This window comes from Neophocaena asiaeorientalis, unplaced genomic scaffold, assembly GCF_003031525.2.
Source record: "Neophocaena asiaeorientalis asiaeorientalis breed wild unplaced genomic scaffold, Neophocaena_asiaeorientalis_V1.1 scaffold398, whole genome shotgun sequence".
NCBI lineage: Eukaryota > Metazoa > Chordata > Mammalia > Artiodactyla > Phocoenidae > Neophocaena > Neophocaena asiaeorientalis.
The window spans coordinates 3,506,527-3,521,560 of record NW_020173416.1 but is presented as its reverse complement, the minus strand read 5'-3'; positions in this window follow the sequence as shown (position 1 = coordinate 3,521,560).

Sequence of the window (15,034 nt, the reverse complement as noted above, 5' to 3'; positions counted from 1 at the left end):
CCTATTCTGTACCACCCTCTGCGCTATGGGTGCTCATGACCAGCTGGTAGTAACGCCTCTCCTGTCTCCCTCCTCCCTTCCTCCCTGCTTCCTCTGTTCTTCCCTTCCTTCCTCTTTCCCTCCCTCTCTCTCTTCTTCCCCCCTTCCTTACTTCCTCTTCCTTTCTTTCTTGTTGGTAATGGGCTATGCAGCTGCCTTACCAGATATTGTGGAACATGAGAAATAAGAGTAAATAAGTAAACTGAGGCTCTGAGCTTAATGAGGTCTATCGTACACACACCCCTCATCCGAGGGAACTACTAGTAAAGCTGGGATTTTGTATCAAGTATGATTGCTTTTGGCTGCAGTTAACAGAAACTAGACTTAGAGTGGCTTCACTAAAAAGGGGATGATTTTCCCTGAAGGGTCAGATGTAAGCACTCCGGGACTGCTGGGTGGTTTCACAATGCTATCAACACCCCCAGGCTCCCTCTGTCTTTCTTCTTGGAATGTAGCTTTCCTCCTTTTGCTCACAAGAAGACTCCTGAAATTCCAGGCATCACAACTGTGGTCAGGAAGCAAATGGGGGAGGGGAAAGATGGGAAGGTGAGTGCCAGCTAAGTCTGTCCCATTGCCTTACATCTCAGTGGCCAGAACTGTATCACATGTCCACCCTACCTGCAAGGGAGTCTGGAACGGTGTTTATTTTTAATTGGGCTATCACCACTCTGCAAAAAATATTGGGGTTCAATAAGTAAGAAAAAGAAGAGAATGGATATTGAGGAGGCATTTAGCAGTGTCTGCTATAGATTCCAAAGGCAGCCTTCATTTCACTAGGAAACACTATGAGAACCAGCCCTGGAATGGAGATCCAAGCTCTGGAGATAGATGCCTAACCTTGAATCCTGTCCTTCCCCTTACTATCTGTTGTGACCTTGGGCCAATTGCTTTATCTTTTCATGCCTCATTTCCCTCATCTATAAAACTGAGGAAAAAATAACATCCTATTCACAGTGTTGTCATAGGGATAAAATCAGTAGCATATGTAAAATACCTAGACTAGTGCCTGGTGCGTAATAAGTCCTCAATAAATATTAGCCATTTTTAGCTGTTATTATTTACTGAATATCTACTATATGCCAAATGCTCTACATTATCTTCTCCAATCCTCACAACAAATGATACATGAGTTCAGGAGGGGTCCCCAGCCCCACTCCCTGTCATTTCACCGTTTCCTCAGAGTCTTCTAATCCTTAAGAGTTTCTTTAATGAAAATACCTCTAAGAAAGGTCTCTACACCCTTTTCAGCAAGCAGCTGAGCAGTTGGTAGGGGTCAGAGATTAGTAGCATCAGCACACCGGGGTGTCAGACATAACCTCTCCCTGGTGCTTTCTAGTAGGCCTTGCCCTGGGTTTAGTTCCAAGTTTTGAGTAAAGATTTAATCTAATTTCTCTTCTTTCTTGCTTGATCTGCAAATTGGTTCGCCCATCCCAGATACTTAGAGAAATGTGTTAATGGCACTCTGGGGATAAAGCAGGGGCTGACACACTCAGGGCTTCCAGTGCTCAATTAGGACCGCGTGGTGGGATGGATAGAAATGCTGGGGTAGAGGAATGTGTGGGAGAGGGGAGACCACAGCCTACAAGAGATTTCAGTAGTTAGCTCCTGTGTAAGGCCAGACCAGGCTAGAGGACAATCAAGTTCAATGCCCCAGACCCAGGTGCTGACTGAAGGGCAGTGATGTCCGAGGCAGCCAGCAGGAGAGAAGGCATTGTTTCTACTGCGAAGGCGAAATCAGATCCGAGTCCCCACTGCAGTCCCTCTGTGCTCACCAAGCCCCCAAATAAACCATCAGATTGGGCGGGGTTGACTCCTGGAAGTTCAGTCTAAACGAAATTATATATTCTGAGAAGAGCTCTGAAGAATTTAAAGATCCCTGTCCCCATAGGAAAAATTGCACTTGTAGGAATATTTCCTACAGAGGTAATGTGCAGAAGGATTTTGCATTATAGCATTGTTTGTAACAGTAACCAATTTGGAAACAACCAAAGCATTCATGAATAAGGGGCTAGTAATTTATGGAATACATACATTTAAAAACAAAGTTGCACATCAGAATTTACTAGCATGAGAAGATGTTGCTGACATGTAAGCAAAAAGCACATTATGAAGCAACATGTAAAATATGTACCACTTATGTGAATATATATATACACACATACACACACACACACATATAGTAATACACGCACACACACACATATATATAGCAGAAAGGCAAGAACATGGGCAGAGACAAAGACAGAGATGTCTGAAAAATGTTCACCAAAATGTTAACCTTGATTTCTCTGCATAAAAATTTCCTGCAGAGTCAGGTATCTCACTGTTGGAGTGGGAATTTACAGATAAGTAAGGGGAGGAAGCTCAAGTAATCCATACGGTAATGGATTAGAGTTTGCAGCATCAGTATGAACTCATGTTTAGCTTAATATAGATATAGATGGTTATATATAAAAATATTTATACATATGTATATACACACATATCTATTTCTGTCAACTAAGAGGATCTAGAAGAAATGACACGCCAGTAGCAAGGAGCACATATAGTGTCTAGATGTTTACTTCTAATACTAGTCTCCAATAAAAGGAACCAGGGATTCTTGAAGAAATGACTGATTCGAGGACTAGGGCAAGAAATATACACAATGAGCTGAAGCATCTTGTAGTGCCAGCAAGTAAGAAAGCACTAATAAAGCAAAATAAAATAAAATCACCTACATTGATGGGTATGTCAAAGGAGCACAGGAGCCAACTGGTAGAAGTCCCAAATGGCTAATACTGGAACAATTTAAGCAAAATATAAAATAAAATAAGTATTATTAGATTCTAATCCAAATATAAAATAAATATCTATGAGTCCATACTAATACAAATAAATTATTGAATAAATTAATCAATGGGGGAAGGAGACAAGATAAATCTCTCATGCAGAAGAATTCTAAATAATTTATGTAGATATTCTGCCCTCAAAGAGGAGAAGCATAACTCTCCACTCCTGAAGTGTGGCTATGCACAGTGACTTCCTTCCAAAGAGGACAGTGTGAAAAGAGAGGGAAAAAAAGAGCAGCTTCACAGTGGATAAACCTGACAAACTTGTCTCAGTCCTGTGATCAAGGTCAACTTCAACAGTCATAAATCATGTTGATAGTACGTATGAATTGATGTGAGAAAAAAATGACGCTTTGCCTCTATGACCTTCCTCCTCAACATCCACAACCCCAGTCTCATCTTGAGAAAGACATCAGACAAATTCCAGTAGAGGGGCATCCTACAAACTATTACATATAGGATGGATGAACAACAAGGTCCCACTGTACAGCACAGGGAACTATATTCAGTACCTTGTAATAAGCCAAAATGGAAAAGAATATATTAAAAAAGAATGTCTCTATGTGTAGAACTGAGTCACTCTGCTATACAGCAGAGATTGCCACAGCATTGTAAATCAACTAGACTTCAATAAAAAAAATTAAATTGAAAAAAAGGTAGACATAAAAAAAAAAAAAAAAAAAGCCTGACCAGTGCTCCTCAAAAATGCCACAGTCACCAAAAAACAAGGAGAGGCTATCAAATTGTCACAGCCAAGATGAACCTAAGAGACAGGTAAATTAGAACTGTTCTTTAAAAAGGGTTGTTTTTTTAAGTTCCCACAGAACAATTTTTCCCTAAACAAGAATCAAAGTGAATTTTGATCTCAACCTTCACAATACAGAAAAGCAGTAAAAGACTTACAATTAAAAAGCTTTTAAGCTTTTCCTTAAAAGTTTTCCAATATCCTGGATCAAATTCTTACATGGGGTTTAAGGCCAAAGTTCTTGGGCTTTCTCTAGGAAACAGAACAATTTTCCTAAAAATATTAGAGGCAGACACAGCCCTGACTGAAGGGAGGGGCTCAAGAAGGTTGAGGCTTCCTTTTCTGGGATGTCGATGTTTTCCTTAATACACATACTTGTAGGTTAAGTGTGTGCGTCTCAGCACAGCCTTTGTGAGATGGCAAAGCCAACTGTGTCCAGGTACACTTGCAACATTTTCATCAGGCCCTGGTCCATCTCAGTAGTTCACTTCTCAGGCCACTGTCTGCCCTCGGAACAGACCCATTGGAGCTTTTCAGAGAGGCCGTGGAGTCTCCATAGAGAAGCACACAGGCAGTGGCCAAATATTGGTGGTCACAACCTTCAGGGCCATGATTCACTGGGATGGTTAGATGCTTCGCCATGATGATATCCAGTCTGTCATAGACTGGTTTATGAGACATTCCAAAGATTCCCCTGGATGCCAATTTAAGTCAAAAAAGAAGGATCTTGAAAGGCTGCACTTCTATGAATCAAGAAGCTAAACGGGGCAAATGATGGAATTGTTTTATTCCTTCTTACTGATTTTGTATGTATGCAACTTGACGAAGTAGAATTATAGCAAGTTGGTGTTCCTGATGACCCAGGAAATGCACTACAAAATAATTCTTCTGAATGGTCAGAGAGGTCCCTAAAGTTAGCACTAGGATTCAGAAACAAGTCAGAAAATGATATCTTTGAAAGCTAGAAATGGCAAAAATCAATATGCAATGAATGGAATTAGTCCCCCAGGTATTCAACCCCTGTAAGTCATTCACTCTCAGAGATGTTCGGAAAACATATTACAGATAAGACTGGAGTGTCTCCCAAATCCCGTCAAGGGCCCCAGGACTCTTCTGTATTTCCACGGGAAACTACTAAATTCAAATGGACTTTAGCTTATTGAGATAAGCTACAGTTTGGAAAATTGTGACATGCTGATGAAAAATGCAATGGAAAGCTCTACGTGGAATCTAGAGACAAGAGAGAAATAGAAAAGTTCTGGTCAGTGTTTTAAAAATAGGTCTAAGCAGTATTCTAACCAATTTGTGGTTTCTGGTTGCTAGAAAAGTATCTTTTCCTGGGACAACTAGGGCAACTTCTCAGGTTCTACCAGGGCTGGTCCTGTGAGAGTAGGTAACCCTTTCTCTGATTGTGAGTTCTCCAAGGAAACTTAGGATCTCCAGGGAATACACTGGGAAGGAGGTGATCCTGATAAGCAGACGTAAGAAGTATCCAATTACTAGAAGTCCTGCATTAATATGTTTATAAACCAGTGTCTTATAATTTTGGAAAACGTCCCTCCATACTCTGGAACTAGAGCACCTACATATACTGACACAAGTGGGTTCCCAAACCCCAAGGCTGGGGACTCAGATGCGGACTAAGCTGTCCTCACTAGGGGCTACGCCATGAAGCCTGCTTGGGTCGCTAGCTGGCTTCATTAATGCTTCCTCACACTAATCTGGATCTTGATTTTTAAAATAACATCTTACATCTTTAATTCTACAAGGCTATCTGTTTACTTAAGATGCCTCTTAGATTCATCTCCTTTTGGGACTGGCTAATGTTACAGTCAGTGAAGATGCATTCATCTGACTTACCAAGATCTTTCTCTAATTGTGTTTGATTTTTCAAATTCATCTAAGAGCAGCAGGGTTGGAGTCTTTCTTATATGCATTGAACCACTTGGTGACCCCTACCCAGAGGTTGGGTGTCAGTGAAAGAACCGTGACAAGATGTGTTTAGACCACAAAGCCCAAAGCCCAAATCCTTTACTTATGCTGCACACAGACTTTATATCCATTTGTATAGAAATAACCTTCTATGACCTGAAAACAGTACTACTTAATGGACTGCAAATTTTTTCACTTATAATTTAAAAAGTAACACTCACAAGAGACAAACTTGTGGTAGTCACCCATGTGCAGTGAGCAGGCCCCAGTTTCCCTGAAGAAGTTTCATCCATGGAATAGAGAGAAGAACTTGTGTTTTAAAATATGGTTTATATATGAGTAAAAACAATCTTATTTCTCAGTATATGCTCTTTAAAAAGTAATTTGGACTCTTTTCTGCCTTTTTGGACAAGCCATCGCTTCTTCCCCACTTTGCCCTCTCCTCTCTGTCAAATGTTTTCTATCACAAAGAAATTGCAAAGCTTCTGGTCATATTCAGCATTCTCCTTGGTTTCTGCAGGGCTTCTTGGTGAACACATGCCCTGTTATGATTAAAAACATTTGCCAGCTATAAAATGTCTTCTCTAAGCCTCTCTATAGAAGAATATTAAGATCAAAGCTCATGCTGTTATGAGTTTCTGGAACAATAGTCCTGGAGGCAACAGCTGTTCTTTCTTATTGTTATAACAGCAACTCTCTTGGCAGCACTGAGATGGGCTCTTGTAACTTCCCTGGATGGAACCCACTAAAGTTCAAAGCAGATTCCCACCAATCCCTGACATCTGAGTGATGCAGAAGAGCCCTGTGCAGGATGGGGCTCATGAGCCCCTCCTTCTATGAACCACACAAGAAGGAAATGACAAGGAGAGAAAGAGAGCTCTCGGAGACCTTGGACAACTTTTCTCTTTATCTAATGGCCCCACTCAGAGGCAGCTGCCCAGGCTAGACATTCAGCTGCTTCCTTCAGGCATGACTTCCCACCTGGAGTATCAGGAAGGCCTTTGGTCAGGCGTCAGCACTTTGCACCAAAGATACGCATGGGTTAACTTCCAAAGGAACAAGGCAAGGATCCTCTTTGCTGAACGAACTCCAAAGGAGAACAAAAATGGAGCTTTTTAGCAAGAAGCCTGACTTGACAGGTCTCTGGTTTGCTAAGGAGACAGCAGCATCACTGGCAGGTAAGAACACAGAGGGTAAGATGACTCCTGCAGCTTGAATGGTTCAGACTTCAAAACTAAATCAGAGTATTTGTAGAAGTGCAGCATCAGGTCCATGCTTTCTGCTCATTTCTAAGTGGCGAGATAATCATAGCCCAGCTTTTGAATGAGCACAGACTATTTCTTTTCCTACTATCTGCTTCTGTCATCCTTGGAAGCCCAATAGATAAACCATTTTAATAGGCTATAGTAATAATATTAAGTACCATTTATGTTTTACATACATTATAATATTAAATCCTCACAATGAACCAATGAAGTATTATTATATCCATTTTATATGTGAATAACTTGAAGATGTTAAGGGATAAATAAGAATACGCAGCAAGCAAATGGCTCCGGGGGGTTTTGAACCCAGATTGTCTGGGCTCCAAAGCACATGATCTTCATCATGTTATCTTCCTTCTCTACTTCCTACTCCCTCCTTGTCCAGGGTGGCTGCACCTCAGGAAGAACATAGTCAAACCCTCAGAAGAAAATGACCCTTACAACACACTTTGATATCTATTGCCTGAATATTTGAGAGACTATTGGCTGCAGTGAAAGCCTGCATTGGGCTATATCACATGAATAAAGGGCCTTTTAAAATACCAGCGTCTCAGGGTTGCAGGGGTCCAAAAGAGGCACCTAATCTTCATATACATCTCAGGAATTCTTAAAGTTACAGCATCAGCCCAAATCCATTTTGCATGAGGATCAGATGAATAGGTTCAGAAACTGGCACAAAACATTTTGAGGACTTCCAGTAAAGCCTGGAAATGAAAAGCATGTATTTACCTTTGCTTCCCAACATCTCTAAAATGACAGTACAGAAATTTAAAGGAATAAACCATATGGATATCGAGAATGGGAGAGGAGACAACAGAAGGCAAGAATGATGGCAAGTGAATGGAACAGTGATAATTGCAAACCAGAGAAAGTTGAACCCGAACTGCCTTCAGAGAGGTGGCCTGTGAGAAGTAAGCTGATTTGCGCTGTGGAGCCCCTAAAAGGCTTTGGGTTCGAAGGTAGGGATGAGGAGTATGGCTGGAAACAACCTGATGGACAGAGGTCTTCGTGAGAAGCATTTATCCCGTAGCTCTGTCCTTTCCCATACCCTACTCCATCAGATGGTCAGCCCTCCTCTACCTACTACAGGAGACAAGATGTATATCCCTTGGAGGAACTGAGCCAAAAAGTTCTCAGGTTTGGAGAGACAAGGTTCAACAGAAGGCAAAGTACTAAATGAAAATGGGTAATTCATGAAAGTCTAGATACTGAATAATGAGACTCCAAGCCCTGTCTCCACCCCCTCCCAGGCTTACAGACAGGTGCTTTGGAGAAAATGAACAACATCAGAGAAAGACTTACCTATGATGACATTTCAGGGCAGCTTAACAGAAAGGCACCGCTTCTGATTTAATTATTTCATTAAAAAAACTTGAGCTTCTCATTTTGAAATAATTTGGCTTACCAAAAAAGTTGCAAATATAGTATGTAGATTTACCATAGACTCTTCATCCATTTTTCCCAAATGTTAAAATTTTACATAACTGTAGCACACTTATGAAACACAGGAAATTAACATTGATACCATACTATTAATATATAGACCTTATTCAAACTTAACCGAATTTTTCTTCTCTGATCTAGGACCTAATCCAAGACCACACACTACACTTAGTTGTCATGTCTCTTTAGACTCCTGCAATTTAGGACAGGTGCTCATTACTTTTTTGTCTTGAATGACTTTGACACTTCTAAAGAGCACCGGTCAGCTACCTTGTAGAATATTTCTTCTCAGCACATCATGTCAGGAAGCATACGATGTCAATATGACTTGTTACTGGTGATGTTAACATTGATCATTTGGTTAAGGTGGTGTCTGCCGGGCTTCTCCACTCTAATGTTAATCTGTGTGATTAATAACTATATTGTGTGGGACAAAGTATTCTGTCTCCCAACACATTTTGACCCACCAAGTTTAGCATCCATTGATGCTTTTCCTTATAACAGCTATTACTGTGGTGTTTGCCAGATGACGATTTCTAAAAATTTCCATCATTCCTTCTACATTTTTGATTGAAATTCTAGTCAGAGCTTTCTCTTCTCCAATTATTTATTTATTTATAAAAGTATTTAGTTACATCAGTATGGACCCATGGATATTTATCTTATTTATCTTATTCTATTCTATCTTATCGATCTCGTTCTACTCTCATTATTTATTTTGTTGTTCTAATTGGACACTGAAAACTTTTTTAAGCTGTCTCCTCTGTCCTTTTAACGTGTCTTTTTTGAGTACTTTCTTATTTTCTGGCGTTGTAAGATATTCCAGGGTCATCCTGTACTTTTTCTAACCTAGCCCAGAAGGAGCCATTTCTCCAGAGAGGATTGGCTGCTTTTACTAGAGAATGATATTTAAAAACTAGGATTGGCACTAGGCATGCTAACTGCTGTTGGGGTACATTCCGCCTAGACCCTCTCAGGGACAAAGCTAGAAAATAAACGTATGGACACACATACGCATACACACATCTGTATCCTACGGTTGTTTCAAAAATAGCAACTCAAATTTTAGATTAAGATTGATGCCCACTAAAATCTGCTTAAAAGAGGAAGAGCTGGAGAAGCATAATACAACAACGGCTCAACTCCTCAGGCCCCTCAATTCCATGAAGTTATAAAAGCTCTTTGATATACTTTTACAGGGAACAAATATGTGAAAATAGATTAGTAACTTGAGCAAGCTGTCCAGGGTTTCTTCTTAATAGCCATCTTTCTTCGTGGCTTCTATTCATACTATTTACATAGCTTATGGGATATCTTCATAGGTTCAAAATTCCTACCCGTAAAATACTTACTAATTACAAAGGCAAAAAGTAAAACTTTACGCAGAAGAAGCCTGGCAGATACCTTCTTAATCAAATGATCACAGAGAACATTGCCAGTATTAGGATAAGTCAAAGTCATGCACTCCTGATAGGATACAATGAGAAGTGCACAGCAGCCCTTCTGTGATAGTCGTACCAAGGATGCATGACCTGAACCTAATCAAGAGGAAACATCAGACAAACCCAAGTGCAGGGAAAGTCTACAAAACAACGGACGTGTACTCTTCTGAAGTATCAAGATCACAAAGGAAAGACTGAGAAATTGTCCTAGACTGAAGGAGACTAAAGAGAAATCACTAAAGGCAACGCGTGATTCTGAACTGGATCTTCTGCTATAAAGGACTTTATTAAGGAAAATGTAAAAACTTGATTGGGGTCTGAGAATCAGAGGATAGTAATGTATCAGTGTGAATTTTCTGATTTTGACAGCTATATGGTAGTTACGTAGGAGGATGCCCTTGTTTCTGGGAAACATACACTAAAGCATTTGGTTACTATGGCATTTTCATGTCCAAAACTTGCTTTCAAATGGTTTAGGGAAAAAAGTTCTTACTATATCTGCAACCCTTCTCTAAGTTTGGATTTGCTTTAGGATTTGAAATAGCTAATTAATCAAAAGAGAGAAATCATGAGAGAAAAGATTTTTTTTTTTAATACAAAGAACCCCTGGAAAGGAAAAAAAAAAAGTCACATACTCTTTACAAGGCAATTTTTGACTGAAGAGGAGATCATTTCTCTTTGCCCAGCCTCAAATCAATAAAATTCATTTTTATAAGACAGTGACTGAAATGTTCAGAGTTGGAAAAGACACACATCAGTCAAAAGGAGATTTTTCAACAAAGTCCTGCCATTTCTACTCAAGATAATGTTAAATTATAATCAGAAAATGCTCACACTAGTTTCTCAGCCTTTTTCTTTAATGAGATTGTTTCTTGAATGGTGTCAAATGTCAGAGCAGAGATTTGAGACCCACCTGCCACTTGTCCCGGGAAGGCTGTATGAAAGAGGATAAGAGTAAGGCTATCCATATATCTTTACATAGGATATAAGAGATATAAAGGATAATGGTCCAAGGATAAGGTGTGTGGACACCAGCTACTCACTGCTGCTCTTCTGGAGGTGACCTGCCTCTTTCATATATACTCAAAGATGTTTAACAGGGATGCCATCCAATTATAACTTTTTCTTTGTAATGTGGGGCTCCAAGAGGTGGATGACTTCTATTTTCTAACAGAGATTCTACAATGTATTGATCACACAAAAGCTGTCATGACATAATGTACAACAGGAAGAATAAAGTCCCCCACTCATCCCCGTTTGATTCTATCCCTCATTCGCCTAGGCTTTCTCCAGGAATGGAACAACATAAGCCTTGCTGTCCTAGAGTGTCCTAGAATCAATTCCCCAAATCCATACATTCCCAGATAAAGGAAGCTACTGAGAGTCTCTGTCACGCACACAAAGGAAGAGAATCAGAATCAACCTAATGACACGTACTGGATTCCAGTCCCCAGTTTTTGTTCCCTCAGCCCAGTACCTTTATGCCTCCAATGCACAAAATGCCAAACATACATGGTAGCCCTTGGCATTTAGCCTAACCTGCTCCTTAGCCGGTGAGCTGGGCTGGAAGAAGGTCAAGTGGCCCTGCTGGCTTCTTCCCCAAGGCTTACATCCCGCCTGAGGCCTCGAATTCTGGCTGCTCTGTTGGTGAGAAGCAGCACAGAGAGACACAGGAAAAGAGGGCATTTCCCCCTTGAGCCTCGAACAGCTGGTCCAAACCTGTCCCTTCATGTTTTTCCTCCTCCTCTGTTCCATTTTCATCCCTGCTTGCAGTACACGAGCAGGGTGGCCTCCTTCCAAGCAAGAGGCTGCCGAGAGCCATCTTAGCACAGCTTATCACAGCCTGGGGTTTGGGGGCTGGCAGTGGAGAATTTGCCCTCCCTAGAGACTGGAATGTGACCCTCACAGCGGCCCAGAGCTGAGTTGTGCATTGGTGGCTGCAGGAGAACTTGAATGGTGCCAAGTAGAACTCAGATGCCACCAGAGGCTATGCCAGGGAAGAGAGAAACGTGGGTCTCAGCAGTTCCACTGTCTGAGAACTCACTGTCGAATGTGGTTTCTGTTATCCTCCTAGTTGTTACCCTTTTGAATGTGCTTCTTAGAGTTAGCGTGGCCTGAGGAAGCACGGGTTACGATGGAGAAGGCTCTAGCCACATCAGTCCCACCCAGATGGAAGTCCTCTGAGTCACGCCCCAGCAGCTCCCCAGGGCCATGGGAAGTACATGAGATTTGTCAACAAGGTGTCACTGCCTTTGGACAGCTCCAGGTCTTCTCCTCATTAATGTGATTCAGAAGAACATCCATTAAAGTTATCTGTACACCAAGAAAATTTAAACAGCATTCATGATGCCTCTGCTCTATCTGCCCTCAAACAATCAGTATCATTGAAAGGAAAGAGAAATCCTTTCCAATTCCAGCAAGTGGATTCTTAAAATTTCCATCCATCCTCAGTTATTATGCCCTGTGACCTGACCGAGAGCAGCCTTGAGGCTCACACTCCCACACACCCCACCAGCCATCAGGGATATATATTAAAGTTTGTCTTGACCTAATTCCATTCCAAATTTGAGAGCCTTTTGGTACCTTAGGAAGTCCTGAGTCACCTATCAAAGTCTCAAGGTTAGATTCTCATTGTAGAGAAATTATTCCTTCCTTAGTTATGATAAAACTCTTCCAATTGGACCAGTGTCTAATTAGGCACTAACTAGAGTGACTTCTCAGCTACCAAATATAGGAATCAATCAGCTCTCCTTCCTTCCCTATGCCTATGAGCAATGGAGCCAGACTGCTTGTTCAGATCTTGACTCTGCTACTTGTTAGCTGTCACCTTGCACAAACCTCTCTATGCCTCAGTTTCCATATCTGTAAGATAGAAATAATAATGGTTCATAATTCATGGGATTATTGTGAGGAGCAAATGAGTTAACGTATGCAAAATGCTTAGCACAGTACACCGTTAAGTACTCAGTGCTTAATGGGCTATTATGGGTTATTATTATTATATAATAATATAATATGGGCTATTATTATTATTACATGGGCTATTATTACTAATAATAAAAGTATGGGCTATGGGGCTTCCCTGGTGGCACAGTGGTTGAGAGTCCGCCTGCCAATGCAGGGGACACAGGTTCGTGCCCCGGTCCGGGAGGATCCCACGTGCTGCGGAACGGCTGGGCCCGTGAGCCATGGCCGCTGAGCCTGCGCGTCCGGAGCCTGTGCTCCACAATGGGAGAGGCCACAACAGTGAGAGGCCCGCGTATAGCAAAAAAAATATATATATATATATGGGCTATTATTATTATTACATAACCATGGCCCAGTTTGGTAAAAGGTCTTCATATCTCAAAGTGCTGTAAGAGTGCTTATATCATCCTTAAAAGGCAATAAAAAATCACATTCCCCCTGCACACCAAATAATGGCTTCCCTTCCAGTACTGATACTTGTAGGCAAGTTATTTCAGTAAACTATTTTCCCAGAGGTTGTTGGTCTTTATGAGCCCAATGAAGCTTCCTGAGGTAACAGTAACATTCAGAAATAAAGAAGATTTATCTTTTCTCTGGACCTGCTTCTCCAATTCTGTTCCCTCTTTGACATCTTCATCTGAATTTAGCCTCCAGGGAAACAAGCTTAGTCTGACCTGGCCAAGAGCCGACAGCTAGAAATAGCCCTCATGTGTGGGAAGAATCACGTGGGGTTTCAGTCCTGGATCATGGTATATCCCTCCCTAGGATGCCAAGTCCAATCCCATCTAAGTTCCCCTCGGTACTGCTGGCTGTTTGCAGTTTTTGAAAAGAGACAGTTGGCCACAAAGGAGGTTCTGACTGAGTATAAGGCTCTTTGTGGCCTTGGCTTCCAGGAGTTTGGGGGCATGTGGTGAGAAGCTGGGCTGGGCTTTATTCTCAAGTAAAGGATCAACTTCAGATCCGGCTTTAGCACTAGTTCTAGACAGGGCTGGCCTCCCTGTCCTGCCAAGCTAGGAAGAAACGAGATGAAGAAAATAGTGCTTTAGGAGAGCAAAAATGCCATTTGTGTGTAAGGTAGAAAGACTGGATCTGAAGACAGGGAGATGGTCCAGAAGGGAGAAAAATGGGCCAGGACCAGGTGGTGCCAACAGTAAAAATGAAAAGAAAGGACAGACATGTCTCAATCCACTCAGTCTGCTATAACAAAATACCACAGACTGGGTGGTTTATGAACAGCAAACATTGCTCACTGTTCTGGAGGCTGGAAACATGAGATCATGGTGACAGCATGGTTGGATTCTAATGAGGGGGTGTCTTCCAGGTCTCGGCCTTCTCATTGCATCCTCACATGGCAGAAGGGGTTTGGAAGCTCTGTGGGATCTCTTTTGTAAGAACATAAATCCCATTACTGAGGATCCCACCCTCATGACCTAATCACCTCCCAAAGGCCCCCATCTACTAATACCATCACCTTTGGGGGTTAGGATTTTAACATATGAATTTTGTGGGGACACAAACATTCAGACCATAGCAAGATGAAAGGAGGTCCCAAGGAAAAGCAATCTGAAATACTGGTTGGCCAGCTGGATGTGAAGCAGCGGGAGAAGGAAGATTTAAGAAAGCCCAAGGTTTAAAATTTGGATGGTTAAAAGAATCTGCGATTAGGAGGAAGGCCCAGTGATAAAGCTGAATGATAAGCTGCTGGGTTTGATGACATCCTCCTGTAAAGATCCAGTCAGCAGCAAACTTGGGGTGAAGAAAACAGAGCTGAGAACTCAGATTCTGCAGTAACTCACATACTTTGTGAAGCTGTGAGAATGGGTGTGTTCTCTGAGGGAAAGAACATAAAGAGAAAAGAATGAGAAATTGCCATCCAACATTGAAGAAACCTCTAGTCAGGGCAGAAGGAGGAATGAGGACTAGAAGGAGACAGGGAAGGAAAAGTCCAAGAAGGAAGAAGTATTAGGGTTTTTCAGAGAAACAGAACCAACAGGATGTGTACCTAGAGAGAGAGAGATTCATTTTCAGGAAATGGCTCACGTGACTATGAAGGCTGGCAAATCTAAAATCTGCAGAGTAAGCTGCACGCTGGAGACCTAGGGAAGAGCCGATGCTGCAGTTCAAGTTCAAAGGCCATCTGATGGCAGAATTCCTTCTTGCTCAGGGACCTCACTTTGTTCTCTTAAGGTCTTTAAATGATTGGATGAGGCCCACCCATATTATGGAGGGCAATCTGCTTTACTCAATGTCCACCAACTTAAATGTTAATCTAATTTTAAGAACACCCTAAAAAACAAAACCCTTATAGAAACATCCAGAATAATGTTTGACCAAATATATGGGCCCAGCCAAGCTGACACATAAAATTAA